Source organism: Eurosta solidaginis, chromosome 4 (genome assembly GCF_040869045.1).
Source record: "Eurosta solidaginis isolate ZX-2024a chromosome 4, ASM4086904v1, whole genome shotgun sequence".
In the NCBI taxonomy this organism is placed as follows: domain Eukaryota; kingdom Metazoa; phylum Arthropoda; class Insecta; order Diptera; family Tephritidae; genus Eurosta; species Eurosta solidaginis.
In genome coordinates this window covers 54,489,818-54,509,952 of record NC_090322.1, presented here as the reverse complement: position 1 = coordinate 54,509,952, position 20,135 = coordinate 54,489,818, and the positions used below count along the sequence as shown (strand labels likewise).

Here is a 20,135-nt window from a genome sequence, read left to right as displayed (position 1 = left end):
AATTCGGCCCCACTTCCCGGCGGAGGCCGCAAGTTTAGCGAGAGAACGTGACCTTATAAGACAGCTCGATCCCGGCGACCCACAAATAAAGGATATAAACCAACGCATCAGATTGCTTGTGGATGAACACAAGCGGGCGAAATGGGAGGAGCACCTAAGCGGTTGTAACCTCTCTGCCGGTGTAGGTAAACTTTGGTCCACCGTAAAGTCCCTATCGAATCCGTCTAGGCACAATGACAAAGTTTCCATCGCCTTTGGCGATAAAGTGCTGTCGGATGCGAAAAGATGCGCGAGCGCTTTCTGCCGACAATATATAATGCATTCCACGTTCGACAAAGATAGACGGAGGGCCAACAGACACGCACATAAACAAACTCAGCACGTCTCCAATTACCATCACCATGCCATCGGTCATGCTAAACCATACAAAGCAGTGGGCCCAGACGGCATAGCCATGCCGATGCTTAAAAGCCTAGGGAAAGAGGGTTTCAAATATTTAGCACATGTCTTCAACCTGTCTCTATCCACCTTTGTCATACCAGAAAAATGGAAAATGGCCAAGGTGGTGCCGCTTCTAAAGCCTGGGAAACCAGCTAACGTAGGAGAGTCGTATCGACCGATATCTCTCCTATCGCCATTAGCCAAGACGCTTGAAGCCATTTTGCTCCCCTACTCCAAAGCAAATTTGCAGCTAGCCTGTCATCAGCATGGCTTCAGAAAACTCCTTAGCACCACCACCGCGCTAAATGCCATCAACACCCAGATAAATTGTGGTTTAAATCAAAACCCCACCATAGAACAGTACTCGTTGCGCTAGACCTATCAAAAGCTTTTGATACGGTCCACCATCGCACATTACTGCAAGACCTGGAAGGGTCCCTGATCTCTCCAGTTTTTTCGCCTCGCGAAACCTGGCATTATCACCGACTAAATCCTCCGCGACATTATTTACAACATGGACGTCCAAAATGTCGACCATTTTGAACATCCACGTCAATGGCACTACGCTACGGACTGTCATACACCCCAAAATCTTGGGTGTAACGTTTGATCAGGATCTACATTTTGGTGAGCACGCAGCCGCCATTGTTCCGAAAATCTAGAGCCGTAATAAAATCCTCAAATCCCTTGCTGGCAGTTCTTGGGGAAAAGGCAAAGAAACACTCATTACCACATACAAAGCAATTAGCCAGCCGATTGCGTGCTACGCGGTCCTATATGGTCGCCAAGCCTAAAAATTACCCACTGGCAGAAGCCACGGGCTGCTTTCTTTTGTCCCCAGAACACCATCTACATAATGAGGCGAGAATAATCCCCATCAGGGATAGAAATGATATACTAACCAAACAGTTCCTGACAGTTCCAAACAGATATCTGATTGATGAGCCAACACCGCCTAGGGGCTTAAGGAGTCATCTCCGTAAGCATTTTGAGGAAATACGGCACCTGAGAACTCAGCCGTATGAAGCAAAAAAACACAAGCAGGTCATTGGTGAACTCCACATACAGGCGTGGGACCTTTAGGCCAGGAATTGCCCGGTGAATCTAGTACTCAAAGCACAGTACCCAAAACTTGCGGAGGATGAACGTATACTCCCCAGGGAAACGCGAGTCACTCTATCTCAACTTCGTTCTGGATACTGTAACTGGTTAAACTCCTACCTATCCAGAATTAACCCCGACATACATAATGTATGCCCCGCTTGCAATGTGTCCCCACATGACACCAACCATCTCTTTAACTGTAATGTGGAACCAACGCCTCTAGCTCCCTTTCATTATGGTCCACCCCTTTTGAAACAGCAAGTTTCCTTGTACTCCCGTTAGAGGATATTGATGACAATTTGTGAACGGTCGCAGCTGTTAGGTGGGGCGAAGCACTGCTACAACAACAACAACAACATAGTCGTTCAAGTTATTTTGGGATGTGATTTTCTTAGTACGTTTAATATTAGGTTGACGAGAGTTAAGGCAAAAATTTATGGAATTTTTGGATTTACGACATAGAAACAAATTAAACATTTCCAAAGTTCACCAAATTGTGGCTGATTCCAAAACACACTCTAGCATGGTACGCTTCCCAAGGCCGTCGGTTCTACCGGAGCGACTCGGGATTTTTCCCGACCAAGGACTGCCATTTCAGTGTAACCCCATTTAATTTGTTGCGTCCCTCCCACAAATTGTCATACTCCCAGCAGCTCCTTGCAGCGGAACTGCTCCATATTCTCTTGCTGCGGGAAGGTATCGAACCCAATCCGGGTCCGTCTCCTGACTCCAGTCCTGAGAAATGGTTTTGCTGCAGCTGCCGGAAAAGAATATTTTTAGGACGGTCATACTCTTGTCAGTGTGTCTCGTTGTTGTTGTTGTTGTTGTAGCGATAAGTTTGCTCCCCGAAGGCTTTGGGGAGTGTTATCGATGTGATGGTCCTTTGCCGGATAAAGATACGGTACGCTCCGGTAACACAGCACCATTAAGGTGCTAGCCCGACCATCTCGGGAACGATTTATGTGGCCACATTAAACCATCAGGCCATCCCTCCCTCCCCACCCCCAAGTTCTATGAGGAGCTTGGGGTCGACAGAGCCTCGTATGTTATTGAAACAGGATTCGCCGCGGACAGGTGGGGTTGACAATTGGGTTGTTGTTGTTGTAGCGATAAGGTTGCTCCCCGAAGGCTTTGGGGAGTGTTATCGATGTGGTGGTCTTTTGCCGGATACAGATCCGGTACGCTCCGGTACCATAGCACCATTAAGGTGCTAGCCCGACCATCTCGGGAACGATTTATGTGGCCACATTAAACCTTCATGCCATTCCCTCCCTCAAGAACGTCAAGGATTATCTGTCTGGTCGGGCGATGCAAACCTAGAAATCATCATCTACACCCCGCCTGCCACCTGTTGCCCCAGTGGATACCGCCCTAATATCAGCGCCGTACTCACTGGCAACAATCGCATTGTCTTAGGCGATTTCAATGCCCATCACGATCTATTGCATTCAAACTTGAGGGTGGACAGTAGGGGTGAGATGTTGGCGGATCAAATAGAAGAAACGACGTTCTGCACAATAAACGGAGACGCCCCACACGTATGGTAGGAAGCTGTCACAGTTCGCCGGATATTTCAATCGTGAGCGCAGAACTCATAAACTGTGTCCACTGGTAGCCGATGGTAACATTGGCATCCGACCACCTGCTTATACTTATTTCGCTCGAGTGTTCCGCCGACTTCATCGTCGCAGAAAAACCGACTTTCATTAACTTTAAAAAAGGAAAGTGGGACGAATACAAATCCTTTACAGACAACCGTTTTGCTGCCCTCGCTATCCCAACTGATGCCCGCCAAGGGGAGCGTGCTTTCCGCAAGGTCATTGAATCCGCCTGAACTCGCTTCATTCCCGCCGGTAGAACTCCCGAAATTCGGCCCACTTCCCGGCGGAGGCCGCAATTTTAGCAAGGGAACGTGACATTATAAGGCAGCTCGATCCCGGCGACCCCCAAATAAAGGATATAAACTAACGCATAAGATTGCTTGTGGATGAACACAAGCGAGCGAAATGGGAGGAACACCTAAGCGGTTGTAACCTCACTTCCGGTGTAGGTAAACTTTGGTCCACCGTAAAGTCCCTATCGAATCCGTCTAGGCACAATGACAAAGTTTCCATCGCCTTTGGCGATAAAATGCTGTGGGATGCGAAAAAATGCGCGAGCGCTTTCTGCCGGCAATATATAATGCATTCTACGGTCGACAAAGATAGACGGAGGGCCAACAGACACGCACATAAACGTAAATTCAGCGCGTCACCAATTACCATCACCGCCAAAGAGGTTGAGGATGCCATCGGTCATGCTAAACCATCCAAAGCAGTGGGCCCAGACGGCATAGCCATGCCGATGCTTAAAAGCCTAGGGAAAGAGGGTTTCAAATATTTAGCACATGTCTTCAACCTGTCTCTTTCCACCTTTGTCATACCCGAAAAATGGAAAATGGCCAAGGTGGTCCCGCTACTAAAGCCTGGGAAATCAGCTAACATAGGAGAGTCATATCGCCCGATATCTCTCCTATCGCCAGTAGCCAAGACGCTTGAAGCCATTTTGCTCCCCTACTTCAAAGCAAATTTGCAACTAGCCTGACATCAGCATGGCTTCAGAAAACTCCATAGCACCATCACCGCGCTAAATGCCATCAGCACCCATATAAATTGCGGTTTAAATCAAAACCCCCACCATAGAACAGTACTCGTAGCGCTAGACCTATCAAAAGCTTTTGATACGGTCAACCATGGTACGTTACTGCAAGACCTGGAAGGGTCTACCCTTCCCCCATGTCTTAAAAGGTGGACCGCAAATTATCTGGGTGGTCGGCAGGCATCGGTGCAATTTAGAAATGAAACATCAAAACCAAGAAGAATTTAACAGGGGGTGCCACAGGGTGGTGTCCTATCCCCACTTTTGTTTAATTTCTACATATCTAAGCTATCTTCGCCATCAGAAGTTACTATCGTTTCCTACGCCGATGACTGCACAATAATGGCCACAGGCCCAGGCCCAAAGATCGATGAGCTTTGCAACAGAATAAACGGCTACCTCCCTGATCTCTTCAGTTTTTTCGGCCCGCGAAACCTGGCATTATCACCGACTAAATCCTCCGCGACCTTATTTACAACATGGACGTTCCAAATGTCGACCATTTTGAACATCCACGTCGATGGCACTACGCTACCGACTGTCCTACACCCTAAAATCTTGGGTGTGAGGCTTGATCAGGATGTAGATTTTGGTGAGCATGCAGCCGCAATTGTACCGAAAATCCAGAGCCGTAATAAAATCCTCAAATCCCTTGCTGGCAGTACTTGGGGAAAAGACAAAGAAACGCTTATTACCGCTTGCAAAGCAATTGGCCAGCCGATTGCATGCTACACGTCCCCTATATGGTCGCCAAGCCACTGGAATAAGCTACAGGCCTGCCAAAATACTGAGCTCAGAACCGCCACGCTGTCTTCTTATGTCCCCAGAACACCATGAGGCGAGAAAAATCCCCATCAGGGATAGAAATGATATACTAACCAAACAGTTCCTGACAGTTCCAAACAGACATCTGATTGATGAGCCAACACCGCCTAGGGGCTTAAGGAGTCATCTCCGTAAGCATTTTGAGGAAATACGGCACCTGAGAACTCAGCCGTATGAAGCAAAAAAACACAAGCAGGTCATTGGTGAACTCCACATACAGGCGTGGGACCTTTAGGCCAGGAATTGCTCGGTGAATCTAGTACTCAAAGCACAGTACCCAAAACTTGCGGAGGATGAACGTATACTCCCCAGGGAAACGCGAGTCACTCTATCTCAACTTCGTTCTGGATACTGTAACTGGTTAAACTCCTACCTATCCAGAATTAACCCCGACATACATAATGTATGCCCCGCTTGCAATGTGTCCCCACATGACACCAACCATCTCTTTAACTGTAATGTGGAACCAACGCCTCTAGCTCCCTTTCATTATGGTCCACCCCTTTTGAAACAGCAAGTTTCCTTGTACTCCCGTTAGAGGATATTGATGACAATTTGTGAACGGTCGCAGCTGTTAGGTGGGGCGAAGCACTGCTACAACAACAACAACAACATAGTCGTTCAAGTTATTTTGGGATGTGATTTTCTTAGTACGTTTAATATTAGGTTGACGAGAGTTAAGACAAAAATGTATGGAATTTTTGGATTTACGACATAGAAACAAATTAAACATTTCCAAAGTTCACCAAATTGTGGCTGATTCCAAAGCACACTCTAGCATGGTACGCTTCCCAAGGCCGTCGGTTCTACCGGAGCGACTCGGGATTTTTCCCGACCAAGGACTGCCATTTCAGTGTAACCCCATTTAATTTGTTGCGTCCCTCCCACAAATTGTCATACTCCCAGCAGCTCCTTGCAGCGGGACTGCTCCATATTCTCTTGCTGCGGGAAGGTATCGAACCCAATCCGGGTCCGTCTCCTGACTCCAGTCCTGAGAAATGGTTTTGCTGCAGCTGCCGGAAAAGAATATTTTTAGAACGGTCATACTCTTGTCAGTGTGTCTCGTTGTTGTTGTTGTTGTTGTAGCGATAAGTTTGCTCCCCGAAGGCTTTGGGGAGTGTTATCGATGTGATGGTCCTTTGCCGGATAAAGATACGGTACGCTCCGGTAACACAGCACCATTAAGGTGCTAGCCCGACCATCTCGGGAACGATTTATGTGGCCACATTAAACCATCAGGCCATCCCTCCCTCCCCACCCCCAAGTTCTATGAGGAGCTTGGGGTCGACAGAGCCTCGTATGTTATTGAAACAGGATTCGCCGCGGACAGGTGGGGTTGACAATTGGGTTGTTGTTGTTGTAGCGATAAGGTTGCTCCCCGAAGGCTTTGGGGAGTGTTATCGATGTGGTGGTCTTTTGCCGGATACAGATCCGGTACCATAGCACCATTAAGGTGCTAGCCCGACCATCTCGGGAACGATTTATGTGGCCACATTAAACCTTCATGCCATTCCCTCCCTCAAGAACGTCAAGGATTATCTGTCTGGTCGGGCGATGCAAACCTAGAAATCATCATCTACACCCCGCCTGCCACCTGTTGCCCCAGTGGATACCGCCCTAATATCAGCGCCGTACTCACTGGCAACAATCGCATTGTCTTAGGCGATTTCAATGCCCATCACGATCTATTGCATTCAAACTTGAGGGTGGACAGTAGGGGTGAGATGTTGGCGGATCAAATAGAAGAAACGACGTTCTGCACAATAAACGGAGACGCCCCACACGTATGGTAGGAAGCTGTCACAGTTCGCCGGATATTTCAATCGTGAGCGCAGAACTCATAAACTGTGTCCACTGGTAGCCGATGGTAACATTGGCATCCGACCACCTGCTTATACTTATTTCGCTCGAGTGTTCCGCCGACTTCATCGTCGCAGAAAAACCGACTTTCATTAACTTTAAAAAAGGAAAGTGGGACGAATACAAATCCTTTACAGACAACCGTTTTGCTGCCCTCGCTATCCCAACTGATGCCCGCCAAGGGGAGCGTGCTTTCCGCAAGGTCATTGAATCCGCCTGAACTCGCTTCATTCCCGCCGGTAGAACTCCCGAAATTCGGCCCACTTCCCGGCGGAGGCCGCAATTTTAGCAAGGGAACGTGACATTATAAGGCAGCTCGATCCCGGCGACCCCCAAATAAAGGATATAAACTAACGCATAAGATTGCTTGTGGATGAACACAAGCGAGCGAAATGGGAGGAGCACCTAAGCGGTTGTAACCTCACTTCCGGTGTAGGTAAACTTTGGTCCACCGTAAAGTCCCTATCGAATCCATCTAGGCACAATGACAAAGTTTCCATCGCCTTTGGCGATAAAATGCTGTGGGATGCGAAAAAATGCGCGAGCGCTTTCTGCCGGCAATATATAATGCATTCTACGGTCGACAAAGATAGACGGAGGGCCAACAGACACGCACATAAACGTAAATTCAGCGCGTCACCAATTACCATCACCGCCAAAGAGGTTGAGGATGCCATCGGTCATGCTAAACCATCCAAAGCAGTGGGCCCAGACGGCATAGCCATGCCGATGCTTAAAAGCCTAGGGAAAGAGGGTTTCAAATATTTAGCACATGTCTTCAACCTGTCTCTTTCCACCTTTGTCATACCCGAAAAATGGAAAATGGCCAAGGTGGTCCCGCTACTAAAGCCTGGGAAATCAGCTAACATAGGAGAGTCATATCGCCCGATATCTCTCCTATCGCCAGTAGCCAAGACGCTTGAAGCCATTTTGCTCCCCTACTTCAAAGCAAATTTGCAACTAGCCTGGCATCAGCATGGCTTCAGAAAACTCCATAGCACCATCACCGCGCTAAATGCCATCAGCACCCATATAAATTGCGGTTTAAATCAAAACCCCCACCATAGAACAGTACTCGTAGCGCTAGACCTATCAAAAGCTTTTGATACGGTCAACCATGGTACGTTACTGCAAGACCTGGAAGGGTCTACCCTTCCCCCATGTCTTAAAAGGTGGACCGCAAATTATCTGGGTGGTCGGCAGGCATCGGTGCAATTTAGAAATGAAACATCAAAACCAAGAAGAATTTAACAGGGGGTGCCACAGGGTGGTGTCCTATCCCCACTTTTGTTTAATTTCTACATATCTAAGCTATCTTCGCCATCAGAAGTTACTATCGTTTCCTACGCTGATGACTGCACAATAATGGCCACAGGCCCAGGCCCAAAGATCGATGAGCTTTGCAACAGAATAAACGGCTACCTCCCTGATCTCTTCAGTTTTTTCGGCCCGCGAAACCTGGCATTATCACCGACTAAATCCTCCGCGACCTTATTTACAACATGGACGTCCCAAATGTCGACCATTTTGAACATCCACGTCGATGGCACTACGCTACCGACTGTCCTACACCCTAAAATCTTGGGTGTGAGGCTTGATCAGGATGTAGATTTTGGTGAGCATGCAGCCGCAATTGTACCGAAAATCCAGAGCCGTAATAAAATCCTCAAATCCCTTGCTGGCAGTACTTGGGGAAAAGACAAAGAAACGCTTATTACCGCTTGCAAAGCAATTGGCCAGCCGATTGCATGCTACACGTCCCCTATATGGTCGCCAAGCCACTGGAATAAGCTACAGGCCTGCCAAAATAGTGCGCTCAGAACCGCCACGCTGTCTTCTTATGTCCCCAGAACACCATCTACATAATGAGGCGAGAATACTCCCCATCAGGGAGAGAAATGAGATGCTAACCAAACAGTTCCTGTTGAATATCCAGAAACCTGGGCATCCCAACATACATCCGATTGATGAGCCAACACGCCTAGGGACTTAAGGAGTCATCTCCGTAAGCATTTTGAGGAAATACGGCTCCTGGGAACTCAGTCGTATGAAGCAAAAAACACAAGCAGGTCCTTGGTGAACTCAGTACCCAAAACTTGCGGAAGAGGGAAACGCGAGTCACTCTAGCCCAACTTCGATCTGGATACTGTAACAGGTTAAACTCTTACCTATCCAGAATCAACCCCGACATACAAAATTTCCCTGCTTGCAATGTGTCCCAACATGACACCAACTATCTCTTTAACCCCTTATCTCTTAACACCCCTTTAATTATGGTCCACCCCTGTTGAAACAGCAAGTTTCCTTGGACTCCTGTTAGAGGATATTGATGACAATTTGTGATCTGTCGCGGCTATTAGGTGGTGCGAAGCATTGCTACAACAACAACATGGTGCACTCAAACACCTGATAGAAATGTGAAGGAACTAGAATATTTGTTAAAAATTAGGTTATACTGTATCGAGGTCGATACAGTGCGAGCTGTAACTCTGAACACAAATAACGAATTGTATTGCCCTGCAAAAATTATTGGATTACATGTTCCATTTTTTTTCATGTTGGAGTACTCTAACAATACTCCTTTGCAATGTGTTTGCGGACCACCATCTGCCGATCATTGCTCGTGTTTTAACGACCGTGATCACGACACGATTACGGTCGAACAGAGTTGTCAAAAGTAAAATATTGCATGCAAATAACTGATAATACAATTTTACTATAGCAACTCTGATAAAATGCAACCGCGCAACTGGTTTTATGTATAAATACTATAGTATAGAGACATATTCAAAGAGGAATTGCGTCGGAAAGAATTATCGGAGTGAATTTAGTTTAAAAGACAAATAATTTTATTGGTGAAAAAAAAAATAATTATAACCAAATATATAAAGGTAAAATATGGAAAAAGTGCACGTCACAAAAGACGTATTCAGAAAATGGAGAGGGAAAAGGTTGCGGTAGATTGAAAAATGGAGAAAATGCGACGGTCAAAATTGAAACTCCAAATTATGCCGCAGGATCAGAGGTTATGGAATTGGTCAGCTCTCCTAGCATAGCACCAGAAGGCAATCATTTTTCGCCATCTTCGGAATTTAGTTTGGATGCAAAAAAAAAATTGCGTGAATAAAGAAACTAATATGATTTTTTTATAAATTTTATGTTTTATTTTGAGTGGCTTCTTCTCTAGTGATGGTTTTAAAAGTACTCTTCCATAGCTACTCCAAGGGGTAATGCTTTGAGAGTACTTTCTTAAGTAATCTCCTGTAGGTACTCCGTTAGGTAATCCATCGAGGGTGGTTTAACGAGTACTCTTTTGCTAGTATTCCAAGGTGTAATGTAAAATGTAAAAGTTATATCTTGTCGGTACTTCATGCAGAAATATTTCAGGAGCAGTTTAGAGAGTACTGTTCCGCAAATACTCCATAGAGTAGTTTTTTGGAGTACTTTGCCATATGATCCTCTGTGGGTGCTCCATGGAGTACTGCAGTGGAAGTACTTTGGAAAGTACTCTCACGTATGTATTCTATGGAATACTCACAAACAAATCGAGAGTGGGATCACCTACTCAGTGCTTAAAAAACTGCAGTCCGAATAGTAAAAGTCACCAAAATTTCGATTTTCATAGACTTTACTGTTCGTCGACTTATTAATACGAACACTTGCTTGTGCTTGCGCTTTCGAGAAAAAACAACAGTCTCAGTTTTAGCACAAACAAAAAACGAAAATCGAAAGAAATGAAATGCCGTAAACAGTCGCGCCTTCGTATATTTAATTATTGATAGCACTGCGGCTTTCCTCAGTGGCCACAGTCGCTGTAAAATCAATAGAGTTGATTTTAACAGTCGCAAAAATGAACAGTCGCAAAAAACAGCAGTCGTGAAATATGAAAATCAACGCTTTTTGCCAACTGTATGTACATACATGCATTGTTTTCTTGACACAGCCATAGAAAATGTACCCCTTTTTGACCATTAGGATTTTTAACTATCGTTTTACTTTATTATTTATTTATTTATATTTTAATTAAAGACAATTACCTACATGAATTTAAATTTAAAATGTTTCAAAATAAAATATACACACATGTAAATATGTATGGAGAAATATCTTATATATTATATTTTTTAATATACTTGAAATGGAAATACATGTATGTACATATATATGTACAGCGTACTACGTACAACGCTGTAGCGCCTCGTCTTAGTAAACAAAAATCATAACAAAACGTAAATATCAGTCGCTTGCAGTTTGCTAAAAGCGTTGATTTTCATATTTCACGACTGCTGCTTTTTGCGACTGTTAATTTCTGCGACTGTTAAAATCAACTCTATTGATTTTACAGCGACTGTGGCCACTGAGGAAAGCCGCAGTAATAGCAATAATTAAATATACGAAGGTGCGACTGTTTACGGCATTTCATTTCTTTCGCTTTTCGTTTTTTGCTTGTGCTAGAACTGAGACTGTTGTGTTTCTCAAAAGCGCAAGCACAAGCAAAATCAAATAACGTGACAGCTCACACAGTTTTTTAAACACTGCACCTACTCCTCTCCTAGGACATCGCAATGTTAATTGGAGCACATTTTTTGTATGAATACAGATTAGTTTTTGAGCACTCCTATACTCCTAAAGGAGTATTCCTTACACTATTTATGGAGTACTCGCATTTTTTGAAGGGTAGATTAGGTATTAGGTTGAGAAATGTACGATAGAGAAAATAGAAATTAACCCTGCAAAAATCGGTGGATCATGTGGTCCACTGGAGTACTTACCATTATACTCCACTGTAATGCAGCAATGGACCAACTCATGTTTCTATAAGAACATATTGTAAGCCGATCATTGCTCGTTTTTAACGGATGTAATCACTATACGATGTTTATTGGACTGTGGGTACTCCATGGATTACTCTGATGTAATGCGGAGCTGGAGTATATGGTCCAGTCCTAGGACATCGCAATGTAAATTGGACCATATTTTTTGTATGAATTGCGGTTAATTCTGGAGCACTCGATTGGTCCATAGCGAGTACTCCATACATACATGCATGGAGTATTCGGGAGTTTTGCAGGGAACCCTGGTCCAGTCCTAGGATATCGCAATGTTAATTGGACCATATTTTTTGTATGAATTGTGTTTAATTTTGGAGCACTCGATTGGTCCATAGCGAGTACTCCATACATACATGCATGGAGTATTCGGGATTTTTGCAGGGGAGTTATAATGTATCGAGGTCGATACAGTGTCAGGTTGGCCGAGCTGTAAGATGGTAACTCTGAACAAATAACGAATTGTAGTAGATTAGGTACAAGATTAAGAAATGTACGATATTGAAGATTAAGGCAACTCTGTAAAAGGAGAATACAAAAAAGAAGAAGAATAAGATGGTCGACTTCCGGTTGTGAGATATAGATTGATTGTGGACGACTAAAAGTGTGTTTTATTAACTCAATTGCATCTCCCCCAAAATAAGTAAATATATTGCTCAACTTTTACACTTGTGTTAATTAGGGAGACAAATTAAATGGGGTTACACTGAAATGACAGTCCTTTGTCAGGAAAAATCCCGAGTCACTCCGGTACATAGAACCGACTGCCTTGGGAGGCGATGTGTCCCCACATGACACCAACCATCTTTTCAATTCTAATGTGGAACCTTCGCCTCTAACACCTATCTTCCTATGGTCCGCCCCTGTTGAAACAGCAGTCGATCGCTCAACTAGACTTTACCAAATTCTGCGCTTTTATACTTGCACTTTTAGCGATTGGCAAATATAACCCGGCTCGAAGGGCCAACAAATTTTGTTGCGCTTTACCCTTTTCGAGACTGCTAAGGGTTTCCTGATTGCGGTGGACTGAATTTGATGCGGTTGTACCTCGATAGCTCATTGATGGTCAGCTCACCCAATCGAAATTGCCAATATGAATAAATACGCGTTACAACGATTTTAATTTATATTATATGTATTTATTGTACTAATTATCGCGGAACAGTAAATTCAGCGTGCGGTATTTGCACATGATAAAGAGCGAATGAAGTAAATATAAGAAAACAAAAGAAAATAATGCAAATGTCAAACCTATGTTTGGTATGCTTACGCATTAAGCATTTGCATACTAAGTACATTATTTATTAATTGCAATTACGAACTCAACAAAAGCTATCATCCGGTGGCAAAATTCTGAGCCAGATAAATAATTTTGCATGTAAATGCAACAACAACGATTTGAGCCAGATAAATCCAGATAGAAGTCTGGTTCAATTTGTGAGCCAAATAATTTGTTAATTACTTCTTTTTAGGTTGGCAGCGCGGCCTTTAATATACCTACTTTTTCAAAAGTAGATGTCGCTGCTTAGCCTTTCGCCGTATGAGTTAAATGAAAAACAGCGGCTGCATCTGCCTATCACATTTCACGTGTGCGATAATTTGACGACATCTGCTTCTCAAGTCTCTCAATGATCCAGAGCATTCCCGTAAGAATTGAGCGTGAGCCGGAGCTGTAAAACTCACTGAAAGACGGCAAAAATGTTTGTTGGTAAGCTGTTGTATCTAAAAATTATCTAGATTAGAATCCTACCCCAAAGGCGGCCTTAAGGCCAAATTAAACTTCCTTAACCCTAACGTCATGGTCGTAACCATACCCATATCCATACCCATCTCCAATGTGATCGATGAATGGTGCCATAACCTAAGAATGGTGAAAATTTCATAAAAATTAAGAAAACGCAGAAAATTACAAACATATTCGACAAAAAATAAGTCTCTTAGTGAAAACGTATTCAAAACAAAGAATAAAATCTACAAAAAGTTATTAAAATCACCAACTCAAATATTTTTAGATTATGGATATGGCGATAAACCAAAAACAAATGGAAATAGAAAATACAACCCAAAAAACACAGTCTTCAGATACAAATAACTAGACAAAGCGATACTTCAGTGTCACTTACATTCCTAGCCTCACAGAAAATTTCACACATGACTTGACAAAAACATCAAACACAAACACTACACTAGCATACAGGCCAAACTGCACTTTGGCAACGTGCTTTACAAAAACACCCATAGATCTCCAACAACGTAGCAATGTAGTTTACGAAAGGGAATGAAGAAGATAACTGCAATAAGGTCTACATGGGGACCACAAAGCGGGCACTCGGCACGCGGGTAGCTGAGCACGAATCCGATATTCGTAAACAAAAACAAAGCACAGCTTTGGCACAGCATGCAATAGAAAATAAATACACAGCTGATTTTGAAAACATAAAAATAATATACACCGAAAGGAGAGAAAAGCGCGTACACCTTAGAAAGCCTAAGAATTTTGCAAGAAAGAGGAAACACAATAAACAAAAAAGGAGATACAGACAATATCGCCGCCGCGTACCTATTATGTTTGTAATTTAGTTTTTAGTATGACAAATTTACCGCATGTAGGTGGTATCGATTTTTTCTACTCTATTAACTTTCCACAATTTTTTTAATATTCAAATGTTTTTAAATGTTTAAATGTTTTAGTGAAAATTGTGTTTTTCGTTAATTTCCATTTTTGTAAGTAAGAAAATATGTTTTGTGCAAACAATATTTATTTGCAATATTTTAAATTTTAATTCTATATGTATCTGATTGTGTTGTTTTTATTTTATTAAATAAATACAGTGTCACGCTCCTGAAGATGCCAAGGAAAATTGGCGAAACGTCGAGCAGAAAGGTGGAATAATCTTTGTTTTATTTGCACCCAACACAATAGATCTGCGTAGCTTAAAATATACATAAATATTATTCAAACAGATCGGAAGAAAATTATATACAAAAACCAATTGTTTGGCTATGGTATGATTATGGCGTTAGCGTTATGGTATGGCACCATTAATCGATTACATTGATTTCCATAAGGTAGGTCGATCAGCTCCATAGCACCACCACCGCGCTAAATGCCATCAGCACCCAGATAAATTGCGGGTTAAATCAAAACCCCCACCATAGAACAGTACCCGTTGCGCTAGACCTATCAAAAGCTTTTGATACGGTCAACCATGGCACTTTACTGCAAGACCTGGAAGGGTCTACCCTTACCCCATGCCTTAAAAGGTGGACCGCAAATTATCTGGGTGGTCGGCAGGCATGGGTGCAATTTAGAAATGAAACATCAAAACCAAGAAGAATTAAACAAGGGGTGCCACAGGGTGGTGTCCTATCCCCACTTTTGTTTAATTTCTCCATATCTAAGCTACCTTCGCCACCCCACCAGAAGGAGTTACTATCGTTTCCTGCGCCGATGACTGCACAATAAAGGCCACAGGCCCAGGCCCAAAGATCGATGAGCTTTGCAACAGAATAAACGGCTACCTCCCTGATCTCTCCAGTTTTTTCGCCTCGCGAAACCTGGCATTATCACCGACTAAATCCTCCGCGACCTTATTTACAACATGAACGTCCTGTTGCAATAAGCCACCAACGAAAGAGATTGGGGCAAAAATACAAAATCTCACCACACACACGTTCCACACGTCATACACCAAAAGAGCATCTACGCCGACAAGTCTGGCTACACATTTGGCCCTAAATCGACGGCAGCACTGGCATGCACTTACCACACACACTTGTCAAATAAATATAGATACTTTGTATTAGTAATTGTCTGTATTGATATTCTTTTGTAATTTATTATATACTTTGTAATTTGTCGATATCCGTTATTCGTTTATAAAAAGACAAAGAGACTTTGCCGCTAAGGCCAGTTACATTTTAATACCACATTTTGTCGTGTCATTTTTTAAGCCGTGGACAACAATCGTGAGATTTTTTTGCCTTCCAAGTAATTTTGTGTCTGTAAAATTCGTGTAGAGTAAAATTTGTTCATTTCCGCGTCAAATTGTTTGTTTTCCGCCATTGGCTCGTACAATTTAAAGGGCCAGTATTTCTTAATATGCTAACTAGAGCACGAAGTAGAACTGGCAGCGAAGAAGTGGAGGATGCCAACGAATCCTTTTCCCTCGCCGATAATACAATCTTGGAGAATGTCAATTCCCAAAATGCACAAGCTGCCTCTGCCGAGCAGTCTACAACAGGCATAACCAGCCAATTAGCCGCAATAGTAGCCAGTATTGCGTCACTTAGTGAAGGCATGAGGGAATTGCGCAACGAAACTCAAAATCTACGGGAGCGTGCATGTTCCGATTCCAGCAGTATGGGAAATGCATCAAATCAACCACCTATGGTGCCAGTAACTACGTCATCACTTGCCACGCCGCCAATATCGCGGATAACATTTGCCAATAATATATCATCATGGCCGCCAGCAGCTACAGTTGTTACAGAAGGCAACATGTCACCAACTAACGCCCAGAGATTGCCACTTCCACCACCAACATCAGCCGCGCTTGTACAAAGAGAAACAGCACAAGTATCGACGTCAGCAGCCGTGCCATCGGCTACAGAAGCGCAATGGCGTGCTCAGTCAGGTCTAGATGGTTTATCAGCTAGCGGATCATATGCTTCTTCTGCACCACATTTTTTATTACAACAGCCGCAAGTATTAGCACATGCTTTGCCACAAGCATCATTGCACGCCACTGCAAATGCGTTGAACCAGCCAGTATTTATGTCACAGCAGCCGCATGGTTATATGCGGGTACCGCCTGCGCCATATAATATTGAGTCAGGAGTTTTGCACAGAGCAAAGTTGTACCCACTGCCGGAGTTTGACGGCAATCCCGAGGATTGGCCGCTGTTTTACTCCAGTTTCGCCGACACAACACGTGAGTTCAACTATAGTGATCGCCAAAATTTAATGCGCCTACAAAAGGCGTTAAAGGGTGATGCGAAGCGGGCAGTCACATCACTGCTTATCTTCCCAGAAAACGTGCAAAACATATTAGAAGAGCTGAGATTTAACTTCGGTCGGCCAGAACTGCTGATTCGTGCGCAGTTACGTAAGGTACAATCATTTCCAAATATAACAGAGGACCGTATGGAACAGGTGCTGGACCTCTCCAATCAGGTACGCAATATAACTGCATTCTTTAAGTCAGCAAGGTGTGAGCAGCACTTAGTAAATCCGACGTTGCTTGAGCAACTTATTTCAAAGCTCCCAGCCTCGAAACAGTTCGAGTGGAGTAAACACGCATCTACGGTGACACCATTTGCCACAGTGGAAACTTTTGCCGAATGGGTCGGTAACCTAGCCAAAATAATAGCTATTATGCCAAAAGTTGCTGATAAGGCAACACATTCAACATCATTTAGAGCTCCTCGTCGATCGGATCAGAGACCGGTCATAGCAAGTCGCTTTCTACACAGTAGTCAGGGTAATATAAATCAACAATGGATGTGCATTGCATGCAATCAGTCACACTCATTGGAGGACTGTCCCCAATTTAAAACACGTAACATAGAAAATCGATGGGCCCTAGCCAAACGTCAACGTCTTTGTTTTGCATGCCTGCAAGGAGGACACAATTTTCAAAGCTGTCAAAAGAAAAAGCGGTGTAATATACAAGAATGTCAACGTGTACATCATCGCTTACTGCACGCACCATCGAATACGCATACGGTCACATCAGCTACCACAAATAATGCGGAAGTCGTCCTCAGTTGCCAAGGTGAGTGTCGTTCCATTCTGTTTAAAGTTATACCCGTCACATTATTTGGGCCGAAGGGTCACATGGAGACACACGCCATGGTCGACGAAGGCTCTTCTATTTCTTTGCTAGAAGAAGACGTCGCTAATCAGCTGGGTTTGAATGGTCAATCATCATCACTAACACTACAATGGTATGGCGAGAACACAGCAACAGAGAAATCTCGCATAGTGTCGTTGGAGGTACAGGGTAATCAAGGTGGCGCACCATTTCCACTCAAGAACGTTCGCACAGTCAAAAGCTTGAATCTGCCTAGTCAATCGTTTCAAAACTATCGCCATTTTGGTAACTTACCAGTCGCCAGCTACAACAACGTAAAGCCGACGTTGCTCTTGGGTTTAGACAACAGCTTTCTCGGTATTGCCACCGAAACAGTTACGAACGGGCCGAGCCAATTAATTGCCGCCAAGACAAAATTAGGATGGCTGGCTTACGGGCCAACTGATAAGATGGATTCGACTAGTCCACGGGTACTTATGATCAGAGACCCGCCTCTGTCGAAAAAGATATGCAACATGGTCGAAGAATATTTTACATTAGAAAACTTGGGAGTGAAAGCAGCTGTTATCGAGGGAGAAGACGATATGCGTGCAAAAGCTATTTTGAAATCGACAGTTTGTTGTGGAAGCAAGACGACATTGTATTTCCACCTAGCTACGATATGGCGAAGAGACGGTTGCTTAGTATTGAGAACAAAATGAAGAGAAGCACAGTTTTTGCTGAGAGTTACACCAAAGGCATGGCGCGCTACATAGAGAAGGGCTATGCCAGAGAGCTATCTGCAGCTGAAGTCAACAACCAAAGTGGGAAGGTATGGTATCTCCCACATTTCGGTGTAATGAGCCCTCATAAACCCGGTAAGCTGCGCATAGTCTTCGACGCAGCCGCAATGGTCACCAACACATCGCTCAACTCAGAACTGCTTAAGGGTCCGGAGCAAGCACAATCGCTCTTTGCTATTTTACATCGGTTTCGCCAAGGGTCGGTGGCAGTTGGGGGTGATATTGAAGAGATGTTCTCCCAGGTAAAAATCAAACCAGATGATCAGCACGCACAGAGGTTCCTGTGGAGAAACGACAGGAACTCTGATATACGGGTCCACGTAATGACCTCTATGATTTTTGGAGCAGCCTGCTCTCCCTGTTGCGCTGAATATGTTAAAAATACAAACGCGCTACAATTTTCGTCAACAATGCCAAGGGGAGCAGATGCGGTAGTAAGAAGCATGTACGTTGATGACTTGGTCATTAGCTTTCACTCGGAGAAGGAAGCCGAAATCATTACAAATGAAGCAATCGACATAAATGCAGCTGGTGGGTTCAATTTAAGAAACTTTGTCTCCAACAACAAAAGACTCCAAAGTCTTCTAAACGGTGACAATAAGCCAAATGCGATCGTTAATATGGAGAAGCAATCAAGCGTTGACAAAATATTGGGAATGAACTGGAACTCGGAAAAAGATAAGTTTGAATTTCATTTTCAATTTTTCAAAATTTCTCCCGATATCTTACAGTGTAAGCGTCCACCCACCAAACGAGAGTTACAAGCCATAGTGATGTCGATTTATGATCCCTTCGGGTTTCTCGCATGTATAACAATTGGAGGAAAGTTACTGATACAAGCCATGTGGAAGCGGAAGATCCAATGGGACGAGCATCTACCTAATGATCTCGGAAGGGCATGGTCGACATGGTGGTCCATGTTCCACAATATCAAAATACTGTCAATACCGCGCTGCTATGGAAATGTATTGCCAATCGCTGACGAAATCGAGGTCTATATATTCGTTGATGCAAGTTCAACAGCATATGCAGCTGTAGCCTATCTGCGAATGCGTAAAGGTCATCAAATTCACATCGCATTCATCTGTGCCAAATCTTGATGCGCACCTGTAAAAGGGATGACGATTCCTCGCCTGGAGCTCCAAGCAGCTGTGTTAGGATGCCGCCTAAAAACATTTATTCAGCAGAGCCATGATTTCCAGATTCATCACTTTGCGTTCTGGTCCGACTCACAAACGGTGGTTATGTGGATACGCTCAAGGGAGCGAAAGTATAAACCCTTCGTCTAGCACCGTATCGCCGAAATTTTGACATCAACAGATAGTGACATGTGGCGATGGTTGCCCTCAGAAGCCAACGTAGCCGATGACGCAACGCGAGCAACATTTACACAATGCTCATCACATCGATGGTTTACGGGGCCGGAATTTTTGCAACAAGGCACCGAGGAATGGCCAGGCAAGCCAGTTCAACTTGATACATCCGAGTGCAGTCGTGAAGAAATACCAGAAAGAATTATGCGGTTATGTCAAACAGGTGGCTTAATCAAATACACTAACTATTCTTGTTTTTTAAAGATAGTCAGAATTGTCGCTTGGATACTACGCTTTGTGGGTAATAGCCGCAGTAAGAGTCATTTACGAGGAGAGCTAACAGCTGCCGAAGTCACTGAAGCAGAAAAGTATATTTGTCGCCAAATACAACAAGAATGTTTTCGAGCTGAAGTTGCAACATTGAAAGCCAATAAACAACTTCCGAAGAGTAGTTGTCTCCACAAACATACGCCTTTCGTCGATGAAGAGAACATTATCAGAGTACATGGACGCATCGATTCAGCCTTT

At 43.8% G+C, this 20,135-nt stretch overlaps 1 long non-coding RNA gene across 3 annotated transcripts in view; it reads left to right on the top strand.

Moving 5' to 3' along the window:
- The window catches only part of LOC137249791 (uncharacterized), a 38,238-nt gene that overhangs the window by 4,895 nt on the left and 13,208 nt on the right, over nucleotides 1–20,135 (top strand). For all 3 annotated transcript variants that reach the window (XR_010952548.1, XR_010952547.1, XR_010952546.1), the window contains exon 2: nucleotides 13,169–13,404. This is a non-coding gene — a long non-coding RNA (uncharacterized lncRNA). The remainder of the gene's footprint in view (nucleotides 1–13,168; nucleotides 13,405–20,135) is intronic.